Source organism: Papaver somniferum, chromosome 1 (assembly GCF_003573695.1).
Source record: "Papaver somniferum cultivar HN1 chromosome 1, ASM357369v1, whole genome shotgun sequence".
NCBI classification, from domain to species: Eukaryota; Viridiplantae; Streptophyta; class Magnoliopsida; order Ranunculales; family Papaveraceae; genus Papaver; species Papaver somniferum.
This window is the reverse complement of record NC_039358.1, coordinates 180,495,234-180,511,622: the sequence shown is the minus strand read 5'-3', so window position 1 is coordinate 180,511,622 and position 16,389 is coordinate 180,495,234.

The following is a 16,389-nucleotide window of genomic DNA, read 5'->3' as shown; positions in this document are numbered from 1 at the left end:
AAAAAAAAAAAAAAAAAAAGCTTCACAACCTTAGTTGGCCTACTAATATTCGTAGGAAAAATGCCTGGAACTAAAGCTCTAGGGTCTGGAGAGGGCCAAAACAGTTCCGTTTTGGCTATATTTAAATGTAACCCCTTATCAACCCCAAAATCTTAAATGCTCTTCAAAGCCTTAGCAGCCATAAGAGTATCCCCAGTCAAGGTACCATCATCCAAGTAGCAGGCTTGCAGTTCAAGCTCACATTGCACGACAATTTTTTTAACCAAGGGGTGAAGAGTAAGAGCAAACAACAAAGGGCCCAAAGGATCACCTTGTTGAACACCCTGGGAAGAGGCGAGAACATGATCCATGTAATATAAGCGAGCAGGAGAAGCGTAACAAAATTCAACCCACCGAGATATCGATGAGAACAAATTACGTACCTCAGAAAGCATGGATGATCTGTCAATGAGGTTAAAGGCATTCGAGAAATCTACCAATAACATGGAAAGATTATCCGAGTCCCCTTTTTCCTCAATCATACGATTAAAAACATGTAACATTGCCTCTCCACCACATTTGGCACCTACTCCGAACTGATAGTCCCCTAAATATGCATTTACTTCCTTGATGTAGTTGCACGAAATCCTACACTACACCCCTCACAAGATTTCATTAACATTCAACTCATTTTCGGATTAACAATCTTAATTTTATTGATGAATCTTTGAACAATCTTACAAGAAAAGATAAAGGGATTAAGAACAACAACCACTCTTGATTTTCTCTCTCCTAATAGTTTTTTATTCCTCTCTCTTTCCTTTACAACTGAACGGCTATTTATAGGGAATTACATAGTGGATGACAACTAATCTGTCCTTTATTTTCGGATATGACTTGCGACATTATCGCAACCTTATAAATATCAATCTCGCAAAACTTCCTTATTTTCGCAGGACCGTCACACTTTTCTCATGATTTGGCTGATGTCGTTTACTATGTCGTTTCTGAAGTTGTTCTGCGACACTGTCGTGTTGTGTTGTTAATAATTTCGCTGAGGCATTATTGCTGCGAGATTCTGATCCTACATCTTGCCTCTTCTCATATCTTCTCTGCGAAGTAGAGAACGATGTGAGAAATGCCGCAACTATCCATCACTTCATATTCTGCATTTATCACACGTATCCTTTCTCCCATCTGTTTCTTGACACGTCTTCTGTAACCGCTGCTTTTCAACCGCTCATGTATTTTCGCGTTAATTGTGTTTATCTTCTCGAAAATCTCCTCTATATATACTCTTCTTACTCTCCCTTTTCTTCTTTTTTACTCTTTTTTTCATCTTCTCTGCAACTTCATCATTTTCTCCGTAAATTCCTCTGCTGTAATTTTTCTTCTTTCTTCTTCTTTCAATCTTTTTAATTTCTTCTTCATCTCCATATTGTTCCCTCTGTAGATCTTCACTATTCGTAATTTTCTTCCTTTTTAATTTTTACGAATTAATCTTCCTGCTGGTGTTTTCCATGGATTCATCGAGGTTAGTTTTTTTTTTTTCTTATGGGTTTTGCTGAAATTGATCTTGCTTACTGCCTTATGTGATGATGTTTATGTGATTCCCATACTGTTGTTATTACAGCAAAAACGCCTCTAACACCAAATTTTTGGTTCAGAACCCTAATATTCCCAACTCGCAGCATAAGGTTGTTGTAAACAAAAGAAAGTCTGCGGATCATAAGGTAGTAAGAAACATTATTCTTTTCTAATAACAATATTGTTGCCTCTGTTTCTTATCTGGATTGTGATTCGCAGGGTGATAAGGATGCCAAGAAACCTCTCAAGAAATCTCGCCACCTCAAAACCGTTGAAACCTCTGTTCCATTTCACTTACTTATCCCTTCAAAATCTCCTGTGACATCTTTGCAAGTTAAACCATTATCTCCAATTCGCGAAAAGGTTGCCTCAGATTTCATCCCTTCAACTGACCTTTCAATGATTGAAACCCCCCTTATTAATCCTTCTGTGAATGAAACTTCTTCTCCTCATATTGATAATGTTTCCCAACCTTCTATCATTTCCAGTTTTCTACCTGAGCCTCTTCCTTTTTCGAAATAAACTGTGGAAGGAATAGATATTTCTTTTAAAGTTTTGTCTGAGGTTCTGGATGATGTTAAGAAGTCTCCCATTGATCCTGTCAAGTCTGGTGTTTGTGAAATTCTGAGTAAGTATTTTGGCTCTGACAGAGCTGCTTCGCAAACAGCTTTGGAAAAAGAGGTTGAAACCTTGAATAAGAATCTCCAAATGATGAGTTTAGAGTGTAATGCTCTTCGTCTCGAAAATCAAAAGCTCCAGAATGTTTCGCTGGATCGCGACAATCTTCGCAAGAAGAATGATGAACTGAGAGGTATGATTTCCTTATCTGTGTCTTCAATTTGCCTTTCTAATGATTTTATTCTTTCCATATTTAATTTTCATTGAAATCCCTTTTTCACATGTTAAGCCTTAAAACAGAAACGAATAATGGAGAGATATCAATTTGAATCTGCTGTTGAAGAAGCCCGTGTTGAAAAAGAGATTTTGACGGATCAATATAACCAATTAGATAACCTCTATTCATATTTTGTTGATCATATAAATAATCTTACCAATGAAAATACCCAATTAATTCAGAGGCAAAATTTATTAAGTAATGAAATATCTCGCCTCTCTTATTCTTTAACTAAAGCTAATCTAGGGATGGAAACTTTATCAGATGAGAATAAAACTCTATCTCAAGAGAAGCGAACTTTTTTAAACAAGATGGTGATATCTTCGTAACAACTTAGCATCCTTTAGAAAGTATGTGATGACCAAGAACAATCTTTTCGCTCTTTGAGAAATGAACTTAAAGAAGTAACAGAGTCATCTATCGCTGAAAGAGATACACTCATTCAAGGTAGAATAGCTTTAAGTGTAAAGGCGAACCAACTTAAAGAACAATATTCCAAATTAGAAGAATCTTATTCTTCACTTGCGAAGAAAAATGCCTTTCTTTTTTCTAAAGAGAAAAATCTTCAGTCTCGACTTAAAGGTTTAGTTGGAGATAAATTTGATGATGCGATGGACCGTTGGGAGAATAGTTGTTTGACCTTGATTCAACACCTTATTTTGCAAAAGGAAGGTAGTCATAATAGTTTGACTGCCTTAACTATCTTTTTTTTGTCATACATTTTTGAGTTCTTCATCTTACTGAAATTTTGTATTCTACTTTTCGCAGAGTCTGAGAAAAATCTTCATTCCTCCATTTCTGTTTTAGGGGCTAAATATGCCAAAATTCGCAAAGAAAATACACTACTCGTCTCTGTCCTTACTGGTTCTCGCGACCGAGCAGAAAGAAGACTTGATTATCTTGCTTACTTTAAGGATATTCAAGATAAGAATCATCAGAGAGCACTTCTTCGTCAAGTTCATCTCCGGGATGAAGTTCTTGTGAATGATATTTTATTGTCCAAATCTCTTCCTCCTACATAAATCGAACCTTTGGAAGTAGATTATGATGAAATTCCTCGTCCTGCTGACAGTGATTATGATTATGAAAGTGGTGGAGGGAATAATCTTTTGGAAGATGAAGAAGAGATCCCTTCTAAGGAAGCAACTGCTGGTGCTAATCAAGATGGAATCGAAAAAGAAATCCCTTCTAAAGAAGTAATTACTGGCGATAATCAAGATGGCGGCGAAAAAGAAGTCCCTCTCAAAGAAATTATTGTTGGTGAAGATCAGAATCGAAATGAAGAAAAGGGTGGCGATAATGAGAACATTGGCGAAGAGTTTTTTATCTAGTTCTATCTTCTTGAACTGTTTCATCTTTATTATTTCTTGCGAATAATATTTTTCAACCAACTTTGGAATTAATTTTCTCTTTTAGTATTTTGCTGGCGAGAAAGATAATGCCTCTTGTTTACTGATTCGCATACTTGCCTCTCATTATCTTTCTTGCGAGAAATGATATGTTATGAATACTTATAAATATTTTGTTTTGTCATGTGGTCTTATTTTGCCTTCCTAATTAAAGGTCTTATTATGCCACCTCTTGTCATTGCGACAAAATCGCAGGACGTCCTTGCATTTTCATGCAAAAACCCATTGATCTTGCCTTAACTTTTTCTTTTCTATTATTGCCTCTTCAGGATTATTGCGACAATATGACAGGCTTAAATATTCTTGCGAAAATAACGCCCCATGATATTGTCGTCGTGCGACGAAATCGTAGGACGTCTTCGCACTTTCATGTGAAACCCATTGATCTCGTCTTATCTTTCTCTTTAGTATTATTGCCTCTTCAGGATTGTCGCACAAATATGACAAGCCTTAATACCCTTGCGAGTAAAAATCCTCATGACATTTGCTTCTTAAGACACTTATCAGCTCCCTAATGGAGGGTGCCGCCCTTATCTCCCCCTGGTTGCCCCTTCAAGGAGGCATACATCTACCATACAAGGTTGGCTCCTCCCATTCGGTCTTAACAACAACCAGTTGTTTTCGCAGCCTCTTATTCCTTTTACCTATAGGGTTTATGGTTACGAGACTGCACCCTAAGTGGGGTTTTCTTCGGGCCGAGTGCAGTATAAGCCAAGACTTGTCAAGAATGGCAAGGTACGCTCCAGACGCCCCTGGCACTCTTGACTCAACCGTGTACCTCGGCGCCTTGGTCAGATTCTGCACTCCTTGGGAAAGTCCTTATTACCTTAGTCGCCCAGCCTAAGTCATATGCTTAAGCTGAGAATCCAAGGTGCCTCTCCCGGATGGGCTTTATTGACCCCAAATCTCCATGACTCATGTTCCGGTGGCGGTGTAGCCTTTACCTGAGCCATGCAACAGGTACCCCCTTATATGACGTACTTTAGGTCTTACATTTGCCTCTTGCGAAATTTTATCCACGAACTAGGGTGTACGCCATAAAGGTTCGCCCCTTTCTCTTTTGTCATTGTTCTCTGATTGTCTTTTGTAGAATTTATTATATCTGCGAAGTTCTCGTATATCATGATCTTGTTTTGATATGAATAATCTCGCAACTATTCTTTCATTGAATGTTTATTCGCAATCGTTTTGTTGCGTCATACATAACTTCTCAAAGCTTCTTATGGATAATATCTCTTTAAGTACAATCTGTTCCATGGTCTGTCAAGTCTATGACCAACATCTCTACCTTCTGGATCCATTAATTTATAAGCTCCTGTCCCAACTATCTCCTTAATGATGTAAGGTCCATCCCATTTTTCGCTAACTTTTCACCATTTTCTCGCTGATCTATTGGTGTCCTTCGCAGAACTAAATCTCCTGGTTGAAATTCGCGTACTTTGACACGTTTATTATATTCTCGGGATAATCTTCGCTGATAATTCTCCATATGATGTAAATCTCTTTCTCTTTTCTCTTCTAATTCATCAAGTTTGCTTAAGATCAAACCCGCACTAAGATTTTTCTCCCAAGCTTCTCTCTTTGTCTTCGGAATAACAACTTCTGTTGGTAACACCGCTTCAACTCCGTATGTTAAACAAAAAGGTGACATTCCAGTAGCTTCTCTCCTAGTTGTGTTATAAGCCCATACTGCATTATGTACTTGTTCGCACCATGCTCTATGATGTCCTTCTAATTTTTTCTTTAATATATCTGCAATTATTTTGTTTGTTGCCTCTGCCTTTCCATTAGCTTGTGGATACAGAGGAGTAGACTTTCCACATTTTATCTTAAATGCATTAAGTAACATTTCTATGTTCCGTCCTTCAAACTGTTTCCCATTATCAGATACCAACTGCGCGGGAATTCCGAATCTGCAAATGATATTTTCGAATATGAATGTAAAGATATCTTTGTCGCGAATATGTTGTACTGCCTTTACTTCTGTCCATTTTGTGAAATAATCTGTTGCGACTATGAAGTATCTTCTTTGTCCAGATCCTGGTAAAAATGGCCCCACAATATCTAAGCCCCACTTTCCAAAAGGCCATACACTGGTTGAAGATGACAATGGTGCTCCAGGTGCATGTATTTTCTTTCCGTGCCGCTGACAATCTTCGCAACGTCTTGATATTTGTTTTGCATCTTCGTGCATGTATGGCCAGTAATAGCCTTGCATTTTTGCTCTATGTGCCAAAGATCTTCCCCCACTATGATTGCCAGCATCCCCACTATGTAACATTTTTAGCACTTTTTCTCCTTCTTCTCGTGTCAAACATCTGAGTGATGGTCCATTAAAGGATTTTCGGTATATCAGCCCATCTCTTAATTCATAATTTGTTGCGCGGATTTTTAACTTGTGTGCTTCCAATCTGTTTCTTGGTGTTTCTCCTTTCTCCAAATATGCATGAAGTTCTGTTCCCCAATCTGCGATATTGTTCGTTTGTTCTTCTTCTCCACCTTCCATCATCATTACGTTCACTTCTTCTTCTTCTTTATTGATTGATGGTGACAGAAGTGTCTGTATTTTTATGCATCTCGCAGTTGGATCTGTCATCATGCTTGAGATGAAAGCAAAAGCGTCTGCGAGTCTGTTATCCTTCCTTGAAATGTGCCTCCATTTTATCTTTGGGATTTTCGCTGACAATTCTTCAACGAGCTTCTTGTATTTATTCAAGGATGGTTCATTTGTAGTGTACTCTCCTTTTATTTGGCGAATAACTAGCTGCGAATCACTAGTGATCCTGGCATTTTCTAGTTTTATTTCTATTGCGAATTTTAAGGCATGTACCACAACTTCATATTCCGTTTCTTTATTAGTGGATGCGAATTCCAATCTGAATGAAAAAGCCATCTTCGCTCCTTCTGGTGAAATTAAAACAATTCCAACCCTATTGCCTTCCCCATTTGATGATCCATCTACCAATATCTCCCATCTATTTGGTTCTGTTAATAAGTCTTTTGGATCTCCATGTTCTTCTTCTATATCCATCATCTCCTCCACCGCTTCATCATCTTCTAAAGGAAATTCTGCTAAGAAATCTGCGACAACTTGTGATTTTAGTGAAGATAATATTTCATACTTGATTTCGAAATGTCCTACTTGTGCATTCCATCTCTCCACCCTACATGATCTTTTTGAATTCGTCATCACTGATTCAATTGGTACTTTTGTTAGCACCCTTATTTTGTGTGCTTGAAAATATATGCGAAGTTTAAATGCGGCGTATACTAATACTAATGTTTTGCTGATGTAATAAATGGGCTTTTCCACTCCTGCGTCCGTTCGCAATAACACAACGCTTAAAGCATGTGATGCTGTCGCAAGATAGATCAATAGTTCTTCTCTTGGTTCTGCCTTTTGTAAAATAGATGTATTCATAAGGTGTTCTTTGATTCCTTGAAAAGCTTTTTCACATTCATCAGTCCATTTGAATTTCGCACCCTTCTTGAGTATATTGAAGAAATGTTTACATTTGTCTGATGATCGCGAAATGAATCTTCCTAGCGAAGCTAAAAGTTCGTTCAATTTTTGTACATCCTTTATCGTTGCTGGTGTTGGCATGTCACGAACTGCTTGTACCTTTTCTGGATCAACTTGTATTCCTTCTTTTGATACAATGTAGCCTAAATTTTTCCCCGATGCAACCCCAAAAATGCATTTTTCAGGGTTCAGTTTAATGTTATGATGCCGCATCTGTTCAAAAATCTCCCCCAAATCTTGTACATGATCTTTGGCTTCTTACTCTTCACCAACATGTCATCCATGTACACCTCTAATGTTTTGTGTATCCATTTCGCGAACACCTTCTCTACCATTCTTTGATACGTTGCTCCTGCATTTCGCAAACCAAACGGCATTTTTGTATAACAGTATAAACCTCTTGGAGCGAAAAAAAAGCAGTATGCTCTTGATCTTCTTCAGCGAGAGGGATTTGGTTATAACCTTTGTACCCATATAAAGAAGACACTCTATCATTTCCCGTTGCTGATTCAACCATTTGAGGAATATCCGGCAATGGAAAACTATCTTTAGGGCAAGCCTTGTTTACATCAGTGAAATCTATGCAAATTCTTATCCCTTTATTTTTTTTGGAACAACAACCATGTTTGCTATCCACTCTGGGTATTTAACTTCTCTTATAATTCCCGCCTCAAGCATTTTCTGTAATTCTTCTTCTGTTTGAGGATGGTAGGTCGTTGCGATTTTTCTTATTATCTGTTTAAATGGTCTCACATTCTTGTTAATCTTCAACTTATGACATGCAATTGACGGATCTATTCCAGGTATCTCATCCGTGCTCCCCGTGAAAATATCTTTATATTCCCACAAAAGATTAACAGTTCTTTCTTCCTCTTCTGCATCCATCTTGGTTCCAATCCTCAGTATTAGGGGTTCTTCTATAGTCCCAACATTTACTTCTTTTGTTGGTTCTGCCGCAGTGTAACTGGCCTTGGGTTCTATCATTGGTTTTGGCTCTTTTATCATCTTCTCAGGTCCATTTTCTTCCTCCGAAATTTCGCTGGGTATTCCTTTACCTTCTTTTGCTCTTATCATGTACACTCTAAATTCTTCTTCTTTCTTTTCCTCCTTTGCTATTTTTCTGCGAAATTGTCGCTTTTTTGCTCGTCCTTCATAATGCTTTACTTCAATTTGATAACATAATTTCGCATTGTCAATATCTCCTCTAATTTCACCTACTCCATTTGGCATGGGGAACCTGATGCATTGATGCAACGTTGATGCTACAGCTTTAATTACGTGTATCCATGGCCTCCCCAACAACATGTTATATGGTGATTCCATATCCATTACGCATAGTGTCACTTGTGTTTCGATCTCTCCTAGTGGAATTCATACCACTATTTCTCCTTTAGGTTTTGTTGTGGATTTTCCAAAGCCATGAACAAGATATGTTGAACAAGACATTTCTTCATCTTTGAATCGCATTCCTCTGAACGCATGATAGAATATTATATCCACTGAACTTCCTGTATCGACTAAAATTCTGTTCAATATCCATTCTTCCATATATTTTGTTGTTGTCCCCTTCTCTTTTCGTGTAATAGGTACTGTAATAACCAATGGAGATGTGTGGCTCAAATTTTCTTTTGGTATTTCTGCTGCCATGAATGTGATTTTTTGGTTTTCCCAATCTTTCAAGGGTGATGTTTTTTCTACCTCCATAACCTTCGTTCCTTCAAAATCTCGTTTATGTATCCTTCCTTTGATGTTTTAATGGAATTCATTAACCATTGTTTTTCTTATCATATTACACTCCAATCTTTTGTCATCTTCATTGACTCTAATCATTTTTCTTTTAACTGGTTCGCTGATTTGTTTAATCACTTTCTTGATTTGAACAATCTCAACAACAATCTTCAACTTTCAACCTTCATTCCCTGTTTCTAGCGCCATTATGTAGTTGCAGGAAATCCTACACTACACCCCTCACAAGATTTCATTAACATTCAACTCATTTTTGGATTAACAATCTTAATTTTATTGATGAATCTTTGAACAATCTTACAAGAAAAGATAAAGGGATTAAGAACAAAAACCACTCTTGATTTTCTCTCTCCTAATTGTTTTTTATTCCTCTCTCTAAAAATATCTCTCTCTTTACTTTACAACTGAACTGCTATTTATAGGGAATTACATAGTGGATGGCAGCTAATCTGTCCTTTATTTTCAGATATGACTTGCGACATTATCGCAACCTTATAAATATCAATCTCGCAAAACTTCCTTATTTTCGCAGGACCGTCACACTTTTCTCATGATTTGGCTGATGTCGTTTACTATGTCGTTTCTGAAGTTGTTCTGCGACACTATCGTGTTGTGTTGTTAATAATTTCGCTGAGGAATTATTGCTGCGAGATTCTGATCCTACACTTGCCAACATAAGTTGCAGCGCATTTGGAGACAAGTCTTCTCCATATTGTCCCCACAACAATGGGACGCAAGCCTCCACCCGGCTTAATCAAGGGAGTAAGAGGTGCACTCGACACGAATTCCCCCAAAACAGCTGGACACAGGCCTGCAAGCCAAAGATTAACTACCTCCGTGATGGCTGCGAGTACCTCCTCCGAAATGGAAGCTGCGGAGCCACTGATAACATCTAAGAGATGTTGCGCCCTAAAATCGTCCCTACCACAAGAAATTCCCTTAGGAAAGCTTCTTAGACGACTCAAAACCATATCAGTTGACGCTGACATAGCCTCCTGGGCAACATGGATAGACGGAATCTTTGGAGGAGCAGCAAAAGGATGCTTACTCCGCAGTTCATTCAAGGTGCTTACCGTATCAGGAGCGACTCCACCGGAAGTGAGAGTGCGTATGGCTGCAGTATAAAGGCCATTTCTCAGTTTTCTCCTACACAGCCGTAGGTTGGTAGCCTCTTGATTGTTCGGCAAGGTCTTCTTCCTCTTGTACCGTAATTCCTGAACACTCCTGTGTTCGATTAAAACATTATGTACCAACCTCATACAGCCATTAACTTCTTCCCACTGATTCAAGGCCAAATTAATGGACCTGACTTGCATCTTTTTCTTGGTAGAAGCCTTTTCTTATTGGTTGCTTTGAGGAATATACATTTGGAGAATGCATACGGGAAAAAGTAAGAGCTGAATCCAGGGTGTCAAATCCTTAGGCGAAGCAATTACCTTCCGAAGAACGTTCTTGAAAGTACGAGCAAAATGGAGACTGCATTTGGTAGGAATACTCGAGACAGTTGGGATGTTAGCTTGAAAGACTGTGTTCAGTAATTCAAGACTCACAGTAGGCAAGACCACCTCCACGGGCTTGTCTGCAACTACAGTGGAGAAGGCACTGGAACTGTCAGGGGCTTCAAAACCTACCACAGTAGCAGGAGCTGAAACAATATCACCCCGATGCAATTTGCATTTCTTTCCCCATGATTGATATGCATACATTGAGAGCAAAGACAGCTCCTCAAGTGCTGCAACACTGAGTACCATGCCCTGTAAACAACACCATTACTCTGCAATCTCTCGCGACATCTATTCTTGCCTTCTTCCCCCTTATAATGTTGATTCTTCTAATGGTTAAACAGAGACCCTCTCAGCAACCCTCTCCCACCAACGTCGTTCCTGCACCCATCCAAGCCACGATAAGTGCATTGGAAAAGATCATCGCCTCCTTCAGGATTTGAAGAACACAGGACAAGGGGAGTTGCAGGCTGGGATTGGGGTACGAGTGTTGTGGAAGCTGTATCTGTAGCAGTTCCAAGCATTGGGGAAAAAAGGTCGACAAAACCCTAGATGAAGAAACTGCCTGTGAAAAATCCTAGAGGACTGCCCAAAATGTTGTTGGAGTCGGAAAAGGTATCGATGTGTAGCTGTAAAGGAGGGGATTAAAGCTGAGAGACGAAAACGATAGGAAGGGATCAAACAGAATCGGTTTGATCAATTGAAAACACACGGACTGTGTGATCACCTGGAAATCGCCGGAAAACGGCCCTCCGTGGAAAACGACCCCAAAAGTTTTTATTATTATTGGAAAATGATCAAAACAAACCAGAATTATTGTTACTCTATAAAAATAAAAATTATCAATTATCATTATTACTCTAATCTCACCGACCATAGATCAAGACATCAATATGTTATATGGTACGTAGGAAGATCCTAACTTGGATTACGGATACTACCCGTAAGATGCACTAACAGTTTTGTCTCTTTGAATGGCAATCTAACACATCAATTATATATAGCCGAACATGCAATAATACTACGAACTAAGCAAGTTACAACTCTATATGATATTAGATAGTGCCACCAATGAGTATCTCGCCGTGACATCAAACATGTAGCACGTATGTTATGCTATGGGTGGACTAAATTAATCCAGTTTATGAACTCAATCAACACCAAGAGCTTGCAGTAAAGACAAGAGAAGTAATCAATTTTTATTTGTCATTCAAGCATTCAATATCTCGCACACGATTGTCTGCATAGAATCACATCAATAAAATTAAAAGAAATAATGTTTAGCCAAACCTGTTTCTCTGCTGGAATGCCTCAATGTAACTTAGACTAAATTAATAAAGAACCAACAACGATCTCCGCAAAACCGTATCCAAAATATCACCAATTTAGTCCCCTCTTAAGATTTGCCTAAAGTTTTCTCCCTACTGCTTTCTATCGGCCTCTTCCCCTAAAATTCCCCCTTAAACTCCAAAACTAACTCTTTATTTATATTCTTTCTTCATTAACCATAACCATTTCATTAAATGATATAGATCCAACGATTCAAATTAAAAACCTAAATATCATTTCCCATTTTAAAAAATACTATAACCATATTATTAATATTATCACCGAAACCAAAAAAAAAAATCAGTTAATCCTAAGAGTTTTGTTAAATGGAAAGACATGTGAACAAAGCCAGAAAAGGTGTCGACATTTTTAGGGGTCGATGCATTTAGAGAAATGTGGACATGGGTGGGGAGCACAGTGGACTTTTGGACTCCTAATGAGTGGATTTATGAAATGACCCTAAAGTCTAATCACGGTATGCATGGCCCCAAATACTAAGTGGACTAGGGTGGTTATCTAACTGAACCCTGGTTTTGGGCATACTGAAATCTTATTAGGCATACTGCATAAAAAAAATAAGGTTGTGAAATAGCAAAATCAGATTATCCCTTAATCTAATTTTTTTTAATGGCAAATCTGCCCTTTACGTATTAGTGTTAGTAATATTGATTAGTGATTAAATATATTGTTTAGTGATTAAGATAATTTTCAGAATTATAAAGGTTGTTTAGATGATTTTTTGGATCATGGTTCGGCGAAACAGGTTGAGGTTCGACTCACATCTATGAGCCGAATCTACCAGTTGATGAACGGTTCGTCTCACTGAATCTATTTACTTCATGCGCCGAACCTATAATTTTCAATTCCAACCCTTTTGCTAGACACTAGTTCGGCTTATATGAAAGTTTCATAATAAGCCGAACAACATCCTGAATAGCTCGGAAAAAAATAATTACTAGTTCGGCTTATATTCCGAAAATCGTATGAGCCGAACATCAATTTGTTATTTTTTTGGGTTAAAATATTGTTATTGGTTCGGCACATATTGAGAATATCGTAATAGCCGAACCTCGTAAATGTGCTAGGTTCGGCATATATTATGATTATCGAATACGCCGAACCCGTATGCATCTCTATCTATGACTAGGTTCGGCTTGAAATTTCATGAAATTTCATGCCGAACTGTTCATATACACTTACAGGAAGCTTTTGTGAAGAACAGTTCGGCTAAAAACGCAACTCAATCTTGAGCTGAACCCAACACTGTAACCGTCACTTAATCGATGAAAAACAGCAAATAGGAGATTGGGTTTGTAAAACTTGCTTTCTTATCCTCATCGGAGTTGGAGATGCAGTTGGTTCAATTTCTGGTTCAATTGGTGGTTGATTTTCACTTTCTACACCTTCATCTTCAATTGGTTCTTCTTCTTCAATTGATGGATTAGAAAACGATTTGGTTTGCCTAGTCCTTGCTTTTCTTTGTACGAGTCATTATGTGGTTGAGTTTAATCGACAATCAAACTTTTACGAATCGACAATTAATCACGATGATGAATTTTTTTCGCAGGAGGGGGAAGAGTTCGTCTAGAGGAAGAGGAAGAAGAAGAGATGGTAAGGGAAACTGATTTTGATGTTTTAGAAAACTGATTTTAGATTTTTGTATTAAGGGTATATAGGTAATTGAACTACCCATAGGGTACCCCTTATAAGGTCACTCAAGAAGGGACTATTGTTTTGTATGCCTAGAAAGATTTAGGTATGCCCAAAATCAGGGTTCATCTAACTAGCGGATTATGAGACTAGATCATATTTTGGGACTTGGTGAAACAAGTCTGTACGTGTTGATTTTATAGGGGCTAGTTAATTATAAGGTGGTAGTCACGTCCCTAATTTGCACCAATTTGGACCTTAACTCCAAGACCACTTCGGATACGATTTTGCGGCGAGCTTATGCAAAATTGGGGTGTCTACACATAGTGGCGGAGTGGCGCATGTCAGTGGCATAGTGGCGTAATGGCGCCTGCCTGGCGTAGCCGAGGCCACTATATCTTGGCGTATTGGTGCTAGGTCCAAATATGACTCAACAATATTGTCTCTAGTTGTCGTATCAATGCTTTAAGTGGCATTATTTGGTATGGGTCGGCATAGCGGCCTTATCCAAATTAGAGTTTGGCATGTCGAAACCATAATTAGCGCGTGCGGCTATGTGGCATTTTGGCAAATACTGCCATGTCCACGTTAAATAAAGAAATCATGGCAAGTACATAATGTGGGAACGACCATGGATAGGCATAATATAGCGCGAACGCCATTCTTTAGGGTATTCTGGGTCCCACATGGCTTGTGGCATGTTATGGGACCGAAGTGGCATAGTCAGGCCATGACTAGGAATTAGGGTTTCCTCTTGATTCGACCAATGCCATTAAAACAAGAGTTCTATTCTGATCAGAATACCCTGGTTAGAGTTTGTCATGGCGTTGACCATGAACGAAAAGTGAGATAGCACGCGGCTGCGCGGTTATGGCATGTTGGCATATTGCTGCCGCGAAATAGCATGGCCCGCCAATTAGCATGCTGGCGCGATTTGGCAGGTTGATTAGCTAATTGGCATGTCGGCCACGTTGACGCAACAACCACTAGGTGTTGGCATGATTTGGCTTTATTTAATGCGTGTGGCGGTTTTAAAGCGATTTGATTGGTCAATAGGAAAGAGGGACGGAAGGAAGCATGGGGCCGGCCACATTCCAAGTGCGTGTGGTGCATTTAGAGCGACCTGATTGGTCAATGGGAAAGAAGGCCGACAAGTGGCATGGGCCCGACCACGTTCGAAGTGCGTGTAGCGCATTTAGAGCGAACTGATTGGTCGATATATAAAAAAATGGGCCGACAAGGGTGACATGGAGCGTGGCCATCCGACTGCAGGTGGTGCCTGCTAGGGTGAACTGGACGGCCATGTGGCGCGGCCACGCCTCCTCTTGTTGCTGCTCCTATTTTCCGCAGCTCCTCTTTTGTTTTCTGATTTTTGGTAGGACTTCGCTCCTACTAGTCCATGGAGGATTAATTCCCTAGCTTACCTAGGTTTGGCCTCGACCAATAGGGTTCGAGATATTGCTCAGGGCGCAAAGAATCTAATTTTTGCAAATTAATTAGGCCAAAATTTGAATTTTGTGAGCTATCACAAAATTGAATAAATTGGATAAATTCTGTGTGTTTGACACAGAATTCTTTAACTTTATCCTCAAAGAGAAGTTAGTGTGTCCTCTGACTGAGTACTTTCAGACCTTAATCTTGATGCTTCGGGAAATTCATGCTACTCAGCTGCGAGTGAACACTAATTGTCATGTCATACCAATATTAAGGGTTCAGCCAGGGAACATAGCATAGGGAAAATATTCAATTAAGTCATACATTAATGAACAATGCAGGCAGGAGTTTACAGAATGTTTGGGATTGTTGTTACATACACCATTCTGAATAAATATATTGAATTGCTCAATAGATGTGTAAGTAGAGAGGCATGAACACTCATTAGTTTTAAATGGCTCAGTCTCTTTGCAGAGCGACAACGCATTAAATACAGGGTTTTACAATTTTGTTATGGCGTTTGACCACGAACGAAAAGTGAGATAGCACGCGGCTGCGCTGTTATGGCATGTTGGCATATTGCTGCCGCGAAATAGCATGACCCGCCAATTAGCAAGTTGGCGCGATTTGGCAGGTTGATTAGCTAATTAGCATGTCACCCACGTTGACGCAACAACCACTAGGTGTTGGCACGATTTGGCTTTATTTAATGTGTGTGGCGGGTTTAAAGCGATTTGATTGGTCGATAGGAAAGAGGGACGGCAGGCAGCATGGGGCCGGCCATATTCCAAGTGCGTGTGGTGCATTTAGAGCGACCTGATTGGTCAATGGGAAATGGGTCCGGCAAGTGGCATGGGACCGACCACGTTCGAAGTGCGTGTAGCGCATTTAGAGTGACCTGGTTGGTCGATATATAAAAAAAAAAGGGCCGACAAGGGTGACATGGAGCGTGGCCATCCGGCTGCAGGTGGTGCCTGCTAGGGTGAACTGGCCGGCCATGTGGCGCGGCCATGCCTTCTCTTGTTGCTGCTCCTATTTTCCGCAACTCCTCTTTTGTTTTCTGATTTTTGGTAGGACTTCGCTCCTACTAGTCCATGGCGGATTAATTCCCTAACTTACCTAGGTTTGGCCTCGACCAATAGGGTTCGAGATATTGCACAGGGCGAAAAGAATCTAATTTTTGCAAATTAATCAGGCCAAAATTTGAATTTTGTGAGTTATCACAAAATTGAATAAATTGGATAAATTCTGTGTGTTTGACACACAATTCTTTAACTTTATCCTCAAAGAGAAGTTAGTGTGTCTTCTGACTGAGTACTTTCAGACCTTAATCTT